The sequence below is a fragment of the Heloderma suspectum genome, chromosome 1 (assembly GCF_057233095.1).
Source record: "Heloderma suspectum isolate Gila_16-S chromosome 1, 16-S_ref, whole genome shotgun sequence".
Classification (NCBI taxonomy): Eukaryota; Metazoa; Chordata; class Lepidosauria; order Squamata; family Helodermatidae; genus Heloderma; species Heloderma suspectum.
This window is the reverse complement of record NC_139458.1, coordinates 294870001-294881851: the sequence shown is the minus strand read 5'-3', so window position 1 is coordinate 294881851 and position 11851 is coordinate 294870001. Positions and strand designations below refer to the sequence as shown.

General features: G+C 47.8%; 2 pseudogenes; both read left to right on the top strand.

Moving 5' to 3' along the window:
* Window positions 1–10607: 10607 nt before the first annotated feature.
* LOC146359236 (uncharacterized) lies at window positions 10608–11389 on the top strand (annotated as a pseudogene).
* Window positions 11390–11485: 96 nt separating this feature from the next.
* LOC146359235 (uncharacterized) overlaps window positions 11486–11851 on the top strand; it is a 702-nt pseudogene continuing 336 nt past the window's right edge.

Below are 11851 nucleotides of genomic sequence, written 5' to 3'. Positions count from 1 at the left end.
GATGTCCACTTAAGAGAACTTGAGAAGAGGTGCTACACCACCAGTTCTGACAGTTATCAATGGATAACAGTCAGCCGTGAGAACTAGGAAGGAAGGAGCTCTTTTGAACTAACCCTAAAATAGGTATGATTGCTTACATATGAGTTCCTGAAGTTTAGGTTGCTGTGGGACTTGCTAGAGGAGAGTTTGCTCATTAAATTTGTTTTAGAAGACTTCTATAACATCACACTGACCTCCACATTGATAACTGAGTGGGGAAAAAATCCACATGGGACATTGCTGAACTTATTAACTCAGTGAGAGTCTGAGTTGCCCTCCACTGACTAAGAACAAATGGGGCAAAGCTTAGCTTGAATTGATGAATAGTTGGGGGGCGGGGCGGGGAGGAGAAGTGCACTGAAGCATGTTAGACATGAATGCTTATGAAATTCTTCCCATTTAGCTTTCTCCCTGGATTTGGTGGGTTCTTGCTTGTGGAGTTTAGCTGATCTTGCTTCTTGTTTCTTGTTTCTTATTTAAGTTTGCTGTGGTTTTCAGCTTGCATCTTTTTTTTTCTCCCCTTACCTTTGCACAGGAGCACACAGAAACACATGGCTTAAATAGCAGTGTAAAAAGAAATGCTGGTGTGACTGCATAATTACATCAACATTTTTGGCACCATTACGTAGTCAGTACACAAGTTTCACTTTCTGCTGGGGATCATGAGGTTGTAGTTCAACTTCTATGAACTCTGGTAAGAAAAAATGCTGGCAGCATCATTGTGGTGGCAGCATCTTCTTCAGATTAGAAAGAAGCATGAGTCAAAAAGAGAAGAGTCCCAGCAGGCCTCTCTCGTCTTCAAACAGTACACCACTTGCTATCATGTCCTGCTCCCCTTGGAATACTCAGAACTGATCAGAATTCTTTGCCCCCAAATTGTGAAGAACTCAGGTCATTTTTCACATGAGTCAGTCTGAGCAGTTTTATTAACGGCAGCTCTTCAAAGCAACCTCTTAGGCAAAGTAGTGAAAAAACATCTCTATTGTTTTGCCTAGGGCAGGGTTCCTCAACTCATTTGGGCTGGTGAGCACATTTGGAATTTTGAGTGAATGTTGTAGGTACTCTCACAAAATGGCTGCAGGCAGGGGGTGGGGTTGGCCATTCATAAAATGGCTGCCATAGTGGGCATGGCCAGTCACTTAACATTAGTATCTCAGAAAGTGAGACTAAAATAAAAGTGACTTCCCCAAGAACCTGAGTACAAGGCAGAGGTGATGTCTGAGCTCCAAACCACAAAACCACTCTTTTGTACCCCAGTAAAGACAGTACTGGAGGCTGCACTTCACTTTGCACCATGGCAGCTTCCTAGTTAATTTTTTAACTTAAAAAAACCTTAAGAAATAATATAAAAATCAGGAAGGACAGGGAACCTGGTGGGCACCAAAAAAGTTGTCTGTGGACACATTGGTGCTCATGGGCACCACAGTGGCGACCCCAATCCTAGGGGGCTATTTTGAAGGAATACCCCTGGGAAAACTGGGGGTGGACACAAAAGCCCACATCTAGTATGGACCCTGCAGCAAGATGGCCCTTGGTGGGAGGTTGGCTTTTGCATCCCCAGACCCCAGCACCAGTTTGCCAGGGGCAGCTCTTCAAAAGAGGGTTAAATCAGGAAAACATCTCCAGTTTGGATTTGAATCTGAGCTGGAGAAGAATTTGGGGGCTTCTAATGCTCATCTCTTCTTTGAATGTGCATTACTGAGACCCTGAAACTCATTTCCAGGCCTAAGCCAGGTGAGCTTTGCTGGTATGTCTAAGAATTTAAATACTGCAGAAATCAATGTGATCAGCCTCTGGAAAGCATCAAAAACAATTATTAGCGGTTCCAAGTTCAAACTAAAGGTCTTTATAAAAAAAAGAACATGGATCACTGTAAGATCTATATTGGTAAAAGGGAATAAAATGGAAGTTTAAGCATTAAAAACATCAACATATAGGGTATTTCAGGCAGCAAGAGTTTTAAATCTGAAAGACATTTATTGAGCATCCAAACAAATAATGGGAATTTGGCAAAGACTTTGGGTGAGATAGAAAAATATTTTTCTTAAAACAAAATTAAAGCATTATATGATATGTAAGACCCAGATATAAGTCAAATCTCATAATTCTTGGCAAACCTAGATTTAAGCAAATCAACTCAGCAGATCAAGATCAAATTAAATGTCCAAATAAAATATCAGGAAGTATTAAATCATTACCAGATAGCAACACGATTTACCATAACCAGGGCTTAGGCCTTGAAATTCCTTAGAAAAATGCACAATTGGGTTTTCCTACCCCATCTTTCCTACTGCATTCCCCTGTGTCCCCAAAAGCCACTTCTGAAGATCAGAGGGTCCTCTGGAACAGTATGGGATATTTCGGGGGGGGGGATTTACTTCAAGAGAATGAGCTGAAATTGAGGTTGTTGGGGCACTTTGCATAAATAGCAGTGCCTCCTACTCAAACAAGAGCACAGTGGATCTAAGCCATTGGATTCAAACTATTTTTTAAAACATATAATTGGAAGTTATAGCTCAATATAACAGATACAGATCTGTTGGATGTTTTAGCTCAATATATGAGATGTAAATTTGCAAAGCTCAGGTGGCATGTGACCCCCTCAAAATTCTAGATCTAGGAGAAATGGAAATAAATTACTTTATTTATTTAAAACATTTGTACACCACTTTCCTCCAACTTACAGTAGCTAATAACAAGGATAAAGCCACTTAGACATGGTTTTAAATATGTTCAATGGTATTTAATCTATTAAATAAAATAATAATAACAATAATAATCACAAATAAACTATTTGGCCAAAAATGTCTGTAGATGAAATAAAGAACATTACACATGCCACATTTGCATATGTACACTTATATGTATAGGTACACATTTAGAAATAACTGTAAATACAAATACATCTCACCATGGTGGAGAAGACTGGCTAGGTGACTAGTATGCCTGCTCAGTCTGCTACCCAGGGCAACTTCATGGCAGGGATGTACGAAAGTCACTTACCTTTTTGAAGGGTGACATTCGCGGTGAGGGGGAGGCGCTCCATCCCTCCCCCCAAAATTATCTCCGGCCGGCTCCGCTCCACGGAGATTCCACAGAGCCACCGGCCGGGGCCGCCCACAGCCGCCTGCAGCCAGACATCCGGCTGCTGGGCAGCCTTCAGGGACGCAAATGGTGGCTGCTGTAGCCGCCACCATTTGCGTCTCTGTATTTTGCCATGATAGGCTATGTAAATATTTACGTAGCCTATCACGGCAAAAAACCAACAAAAAACCAGAGAACGCAAATGGCGGCGGCTACAGTGGCGGCCATTTGCGTTTTTTTTTGGCCGTGATAGGTTACGTAAATATTTACGTAGCCTATTACGGCAAAAACAAAACAAAACACAGGAACGCAAATGGCGGCCACTATGCCATTTGCGCCCCTCTTTTGCTGTAATAGCCTACGTAAATATTTATGTAGGCTATCACGGCAAAAAAAAAGGGAACGCAAATGGCGGCCGCCATAGCCGCCGCCATTTGCGTTCCCTTTTTTTGCCATGATAGGCTACGTAAATACTTACGCAGCCTATCACGGCTTCCGCAGGGATGCAAATGGCATCCCTGCGTTAGCTGTGATAGGCTACGTAAGTATTTACATAGCCTATCACGGCTATAGTGATGAAGCGAATGGCGGCCGCAGCCGTGGCCACCATTTGCAAGTCAGTGCAAATGGCAGCAGGTAGGTGTCCCGTTTTGCGCGCCTTTCGCGGGGTGGGGGGTGGGGGGGCTTCGTTCCACCACGTATTTTGGAGGGCCGAATGCACTGGCATTCAGCTTCACCGAGATCCATGGCGGAATTCTCTGACATCCCTACTTCATGGCCCCTGCTGCTCTCCCTCCTTACGGTTCTTGGACTGGACCAGACTTGGACTGGACAGCCCATCAAATACAGGACACCCCCAGGTAGAGAACTGCCCTTTGCCAGCTCTCCAAAATAGAGGTCTGTCCTCTCTAAAGTAGGACACCTGACCACCTTAGAGTTGCAAATAGCAATGGTGTGGTTGTATGCAGAATTTGGATTGCTGATATGCCAAACCTTTGTCAGGTACTGGCTGGAGACGCACATCAAGACCAAATTGTTGTTCTATTCTGAATGACCAATTTAGAATGGGCTAATCCATCTCTTCTGAATAACTGCACAAGCTGTATATCTGTAGGGATGTCAGAGAATTCTGCCACAGACTCCAGTGAGGCCAGATTCTTTAGAATCCACCCCCCCGAAATCCGTGGTAGAACGGCCTCCTGCCCCCCGCCCCCCCACGGAATCCCCCTGGGACGGAGCTTACTTGGGGCAGATAAGTGTGTCCTCTTTTGGAGACCTCAAAATGTCAAGGCCACCCTTACAAAAAAACACAAAACCCTGTGGCTATCGTTCTGAAATTTGGCGATACGATCTCCTCTGATAGGGCAATGAATCCTGAAATTTTTATCCAATTCTTCCAAGGAAGAAAAATGTTATTGGCAGTTCCCTTTCAAAGAAAATCAAAATATAAACCTCTAGAAGGTGTTATCCCCTTCTAGAGTCTACTATGCCTGAAATTATCATCCAGTTCTGACCAAGAGGAAAAGCTTACAGGCTCCCCCCCACACTAATTTCCCATGGCAGTCAGCAGGAAGCATAAAGACTCATTTTTCCCAACTTTGACTCAGGTCTGGTGCTGAGCTGAAGTGGTCTGACTACAAATTGACCCGAGCAGAAGTGGGATGTTTTCCAAAATGCTGAATTGGAGTCTGAGTTGAAGTGGGGTGGAGGTCAGTGCACACTTCTTATGCATGTATGTAATCTATACACACACACAAGCACACCACATGCACACACCACACACACACACTAGAGGTGCGCTTAGACTCAGATATGTATCATATAGATAGATAGATAGATAGATAGATAGATAGATAGATGGATGGATGGATGGATGGATGGATGGATGGATGGATAGATAGATAGATAGATAGATAGATACATACATGCGCAAATTTGTGTTATGGGCCTGTGCCCCAGATCTTTTAAGAACTTAGCAATGCCCCTGTCTATTGTTCCCATAACCAAATCAAGACATATTACTAAAGATAGTTTTATGCTATTCCTAGATCCTAAATAAAAACTCCAGTGATGATGCAAAGCTTAACCATTAATCCCAGAATACCCACATTTCACCTTTAAACTTGGTAGTTGGTTTTTATGGCCTGGTAGTGGCAGTATAGTGAAGATCTAACAAATTAAATTCTGAAAACCCAAATGCAAGGAAGGAGAAAAAAAATACCTGAGGATAAGTACAGAAGTGACAATGTGAAGAAAAACAGTTGACCTCAGAATAATGAGCTGAGAAATCATTAAACGCATCTGAGGTTTACTAAGACATTAAATAACTAGTATATAATTGTTAAAGGTTTTTTAAAAAATAAACTTCTAATAATTTTAATGCAGCAGTTGAACAAAAAAAGGGGGGGGGAACCTGTTTTTCGAACTGTTTCTATAGTTCCTCATATTTAAAACGAAATGATGAGATGTTTAGAGGAGAAAAAATGACCTGTGTAAATGTCGAGAAATTGCACATTTAATTAGATAGCTTGTTTTGACATATAAGGAGGATCACCAGATGACAGGGTTATTTTTGTGTGTGTGAATGTTATTAGAAGAGTACGTTTCTACATTATTCAGCTATATAAAAGAATGCTTGTTGTTAGACAGGAATCTTTAAACCCATGATTTCTTCCATTAATAGGGCCACCTCCAACACAAGCAACTGTGATTTCACACAGAAGGGAAGTTGTAGCCTAAGCAGAATGAAATATCATCTTTTTGATATATCATATGCCATATCAGTCACCCCTCCATGGTTGTTCAGAAAGCTCAAATATTGTACACCTGCAATCTCCTCTTGCCCCTCATCCTCTTTCTTGTTATTGCCAGCGCTTGCTTCTTTGACGGGCAGAGAAAGTTAGTGAGCAAACAGGCGGTGGCATCTACTGCTCCTCCTTCTCACTAGGCATGGTGGAGAATTCCGCCACGGATTTCATTCGGCCTCCCGAAACCCGTGGCGGAACATCCTCCCACCCCCCGCAGAATCCCCCCCAGGATGAAGCTTGCCTGGGGCGGATGTTTTGGCGGCGGCGGCTCTGGCGGCAGCTGGCCTCTCGGCTGGTTGCTGCGGCCGCCATTTGCCAGGCTGCCATGCTAGGCTACGTAAGTATTGCCATGATAGGCTACATAAGCCGTTTGCGCCGCTGCTCTTTCCGTGATAGGCTACGTAAGTATTTACGTAGACTATCACGGTAAAGGCAGCCATTTGCAGCCGCAGCAGCTGGCCGTGGCCGGAACTCCGGCTGCAGATGGCCCTGGCCGGTGGCTCTGCGGAGCCACCACAGAGCAGAGCTGGCCCAGGGAGGATTCCGGGGGGTGGGACAGAGCGCTTCCCCCCCACTGCGAATCAAAGCTGCGAAAAGGTAAGTGACTTTCGTACATTTCTGCTTCTCACCACTACTGTTGTCTGGGTCAGAGGCAGGTGAACATGCAGCTTACAATGGTGAAGAGGGAGAGCAAGTCCAGGGGGCTCTTGTCAGGCGGCCCTGCAGGCCCTCAGCAGGTGCCTGACCATGACTACTGTGGATGCTGGCCCTGCCTGGGGGCCCTGGGGATAAACCTCACTGAACTCAGTGGGACTTGTTTCTGAGTAAACACGTATGAGATTGCACAGTTAATCATTTATTTTATCTTTTAAAATGACAGAATATCACTGTTTTGCTATTTTAAAACAAAAGGAAAGAATGCAAGGAAGTCAGGAAAGATCCCTATGGGAAGAGAGACTGACACCAGGGCAAAAAGACAGGGTACTGAGGGGCCAAACAGTGGTGCAGCTGGGTAATTCTAGACCCTGGACTTGAGGCACTTATGGGGGCTCAATGGAGGCCTTTTAGGCAGCCAAGTGTATTACTTCAATTGTGAGGCACACAGCTAACATTTCTCTTCCCACCTACCTCCAAGCTACATCTCATGCTTAAAAATACTTCTACATTCCTGATATGTTAGAATGATGACAACGACAATGACAATGACAAAACTGTTTGCCAACCCTGATTTTTTTAAAAAAGAAAAATACTCTGAGCATGTGCAGTTTTGCATTTTAAACTCACTTAAATCATTAGTACATCATGACCACAGGAATAAAATGGAATGTTTCTGCTACCCTGATGGCTGCATCACCTGCCGCTCTCTGGGGGTGGGGTCCCTTGGGCTGAACCCTGGAGGACTTTGGCCCTGAGGTCCAGCCCTAGCTGCATCACTGGGGGCAAATAACAAGCTGTTCATCACTAATCCTGTAACTTGGATCAACAGGAAGCAAAAAATCACCACAAACAGGATCTGAAAGGGGAAGGTCAATACAGAAAATACTGCACGACAACAGTTTGACCCTGTCATCTGGAAGCTCTGTAAAAAGTGAGTAAACAAAGTGATTGAAAATCTCAGGGAAATGTCCCACCCAAGTCCAGCTCGCATGGCCTCTGGGTGGGCTGTTGCAGGTGGGTGGGGTGATGCAACGTGCTCTGCCGTGATTGGCAGCCAGAAGTGCTGCCACTGGAGGGGGGAGGGGGCGGAGAGCCTTCTTAAACTCTCTGCGCCACTCCCCAATGCCTCTCTGATGCGTGGCTGGCTGTAGAGGTGCACGCACATCTGCAGCCAGAGGAACGTGGGTGGCATCAATGCTCGCCCTGGAGAGGCGGTCGACAAGCAGCCGTTCTGATGGGCAGCTGCGGAGGTGGCGATTGGTGCTTCCTCTTAAAAAGAGCTGTATCTGGAGGGCGGTGGCTGCAGTGGCAGAAGGTGGCCATTTCTCCTGCCCTTGGTCTCCAGGCGGACTGGATTGCACCCGCTCCAGTGATCCTGGGCTTCATGGCCTGGCTGGCCCTAGTGTCCAGCCCAGGCTGTTCCTCTTGTGGCCCTGGGGCCATGGGATCAGCGGTGCGGCGCCGATCCAGGCATCTGGGCCTGAGCTTCTGGGGCCTGCCGGCCCGAGGTTTGGAGGGGGCCTTGGGGGTTGGCTTCCTTTTTGGGGTTTTCTGCCAGCCTGGAGGAGGGTCCTCTCAGTGGGTCCCGAGACTGTGGGAGGGTGACCAACTTGATAACCCCTAAATAACAACAACAACAACAACAATGGGGGGGGGGAGGAGGGCCTCATCTTCTTTTGTGGGGGGGGGGAGGTAAGCTTTATTTCCATCACCAATTCCCCTACCGTTGGGCACCTATCTCTTCCTGGGCACCAACTCCTGCACCCAACCATTTAGCTAACATGCCCCCTAAAAAAGGACAAGGGGGCAAGAAGGGGAAGGGCAAAGCCCCTCACCCTCCAGCAAAGAGGCCTCAATGGAGGCATGAGTCTTCATCAGAGGGGGAGGAGGACCCCGATTTGGCACTGCTTCTGGCCCATGTGGCGGCAATAGAGAAGGACAAAGGGATTACACCATCTGTACCTAGGCCAACCTCATCGGGAGGGTCTCGGCCTAAACAGACTAGGCGACAGACCCAGCACACGTTGTTGTCTTCCCTTTCAGAGCGTCTAGATGCAGTTGAGGCATTTTCCAGCTCTGCCTTCACTCAGCATCCCTTACCGGCTCACCTTGCAGCTGAAGGCACAACGTCTGCAGTGACACAGGCATCAGAGTCTGTGGCTCCCTTGCTTCCTGCATCCCTGGGGGACCCAGCTCCACCTGTCTCGGTTTCAGGTGGGACAACTTCCTTCAACACCATCCACTGGCCAGGGTGGGGCCCGATGGGGGTTTGGGGATGTCTTCCATGGATGCCGGCCCCTACATGGCCCTTTTTTCCGCCTACTGGAGATCATGCTGACCCAAATGCAGTGGGGAATGAGTGTCTGCCTCACGTATTTATGCAGCCCCCACCTGTCCCAGTAATGCCGGCAGGAGGGTCAGCCATGGCACTCTCCAGCCCTGCCACTTTTGCTGCTGCAAGCACATTGGACACTTCCTCCCCCCCCCCCCGACACGGCCAGAAGGCTATGCCGCACCCCTTTCTGGGCCTTTTGCCAGGCAACCAGTTGCACTGCCGGTGGCTGGTTCACGTCAGCCTTCTTTGGCAACGAAGGCTTGTATGTTGGTTTGGCAGGGCCCGGTGGGCCCTGCCGATGCAATCCAGTCTCAATCCACCTTGTTACGTGCAGACCCTTATGCAAATGGTGAAAGGATGCTATCCCCACCAGTAGTACATCCATACCGTTAGGTTTTCACCTTTTGCCTGCCACTAGGGATAAGATTTTACACGTCATACTCCCTTTGATTCCGCAATATGCACGGTCCAGAATCTCAGCCATGGGACATTGATGGGCAAGTGCAATATAAAATCAGCCTTTCGCATCTTGCTGGTCAATCCTTTGGATTTTGACCTTTTGGGGTTTTGTTTCCAGGGAATGTTTTACCCGGACAGGGCCATCCCCATGGGATGCTCCATCTCCATGGGATGCTCCATCTCCTGCGCCATGTTTGAGAAGTTCAGCACCTTCTTGGAATGGGCATTGAGATAAAATGGGGACCCCATGTCCAGTACATTATCTAGATGATTTTTTGTTTGCTGGCCCTCACGATTCTACACAATGTGCTGACTTAATGCAGGGTTTCGCTTCTGGTGGAGCTGGCCGGCGGCTCCGCAGAATCCCTGCGGAGCGGAGCTGGCCGGCCAGGATTCTGGGGGGAGGGATGGAACGCATCCCCACCACCATCAACATAATCTGCGAACAGGTAAGTGACTTTCGTACATCCCTAGGTCCATCCTCAGTTTTAACGTTTTTGGGGATTGAGTTGGATACAGTCAACCAATGTTGCAAGCTCCCATGACAAACTCCTGGTGGAAAAGATACACATAATAATGCAGTCCCGAAAAGTCACCTTGTACACATTGCAAGAGGTGGTTGGTCATTTAAATTTTGCATGTGTGGTGGTTGCCCCCGACCGGGCCTTGCTAGGACAGCTCTGCTGGGCCATGTGTGAACTGCAGCGACCGCACCACTGAACAAGGGTCACCTCTACCATGCAGCTTGACCTCGAGCTTCGGCTTCAATTTTTGCAGGAGTTCAATGGCATCTCTTTCTGGAGGCGTGAGTTGCTCCTGGAGGCCAACTTGCAGATTCATTCTGATGCTGCCATGTCCCTGGGTTTTGGGGTGATCTGGGGTGATCGTTGGTGCATGGAACTATGGCCTGAGGGTTGGTTAGCAGATCAAATTACCAAGGATTTAACATTTTTGGAGTTTTTCCCGAGCTACGTAGCCGCTCACACATGGGCTGACCAACTTGCCAATTTGGTGGTTCACTTTTGGTATGACAATCAGGCCACTGTTCACGTCATCAACATGCTGTCTTCCAGCAACGCCAGAGTTATGTTGTTGGTAAGGGCGTTCATGCTGCATTGCCTGCGACATAATATCTGGTTCCGCGCCCGACACATACCTGGCCTAGACAATCCAATGGCTGACACTTTGTTGTCTAACCAGGTTGAAGGGTTCCGGGAGTTGGCCCCATGGGCACGTCCATTGCCAGACCCCATGCCAGCAGCACTATGGGAGGTTGGTGGACTGAAGTGGAGCTCGCCTTGATGAACTCCATAGCTCCTGGCACCAGAGCTGCTTACGACAGGGCAGGTATGGAATTTCATGATCTCCGATGCAATTGGCAGTTACAAGAGTCATGGCCCATCCCTGTGGATCACCTTTTGCAATTCTGTATGTCTTGCTGAAACAGGGGGCTTTCGGCAAGGACTATCAGAGGCAAGCCGGCGGCTCTTGCCTTTTGGTCCAAATTAAAGTGTGTGCCTGATAACGCTATTGATTTCAGGGTGCGGCGAGCCATTCAGGGTTGGGCCAGGATGTCACCGAGGATTCCAGGTGCCCCTTTTCTCCGGACATCCTCTTAGGACTTCGGGGATTGTGGGCATCCATCTGTGCTTCGCAGTTTGAAGCATCATTATTTCATGCTGCTGCCTTAACGGCTTCCTTTGGGGCTTTACAGGTTTCCGAGCTGGTCATGACATCAAAAGGTGATGTGTCTGGCAGAGCTCTGCAATATTCTGACATCCAGGTCCATCCTGATGTTGTTAGGATTTTGCTCCCAAGGTCCAAGACTGATCAGGCAGGTAGGGGTGCTGTGTTGTCCCTTCTACCAGCACGGGCCGAGGAGCTATGCCATGTTAGGGCAATGGCCATTTTTCTGGATTTGAGGGGGCCCTCGGTAGGTCCACTGTTTTGCCATTCTGATGGTTCTCCTCTTATGAAATATCAATTTTGGGCTGTGACTAAGCACTAGGTACCCTTGGTCTAGGTAAATTTCTTTTCGAATAGGGGCCGCTTCCACAGACACGTCCCTGGGTTTCTCAACTGACCAGGTGAAGGCGGTGGGCGGATGGCGCTCCAAGGTCTTCAGGGCTTACATCAGGCCTCTACCTTGATGTGGTGGTGCCCCCCTTCACCCTAGTTTATTTTGGTTCTTACTGTTTTCTTGTTCTCCCTAGATCGATGGAATAGACGTGAACCTGTGCGTGTGCTCCTATGCGGACACAGCATGGTGTTCCGGGCTGGTTGGAGGGCTTCCCGGTCAGGCTGCGGACCTCAGCTGGGACTGTCCCGGCATGCCTGCGTACAGTGGCTTGGCAGACATGGCATGCAGTGGGAGCGCCTCCTACCCACCCTATTCCATCAAGGTTTGGTGCATGTCCCCCTGCAGGTTTTTCGTGCTGCATCTTGGGGGGAACGACCTGGGTTGTTTAAA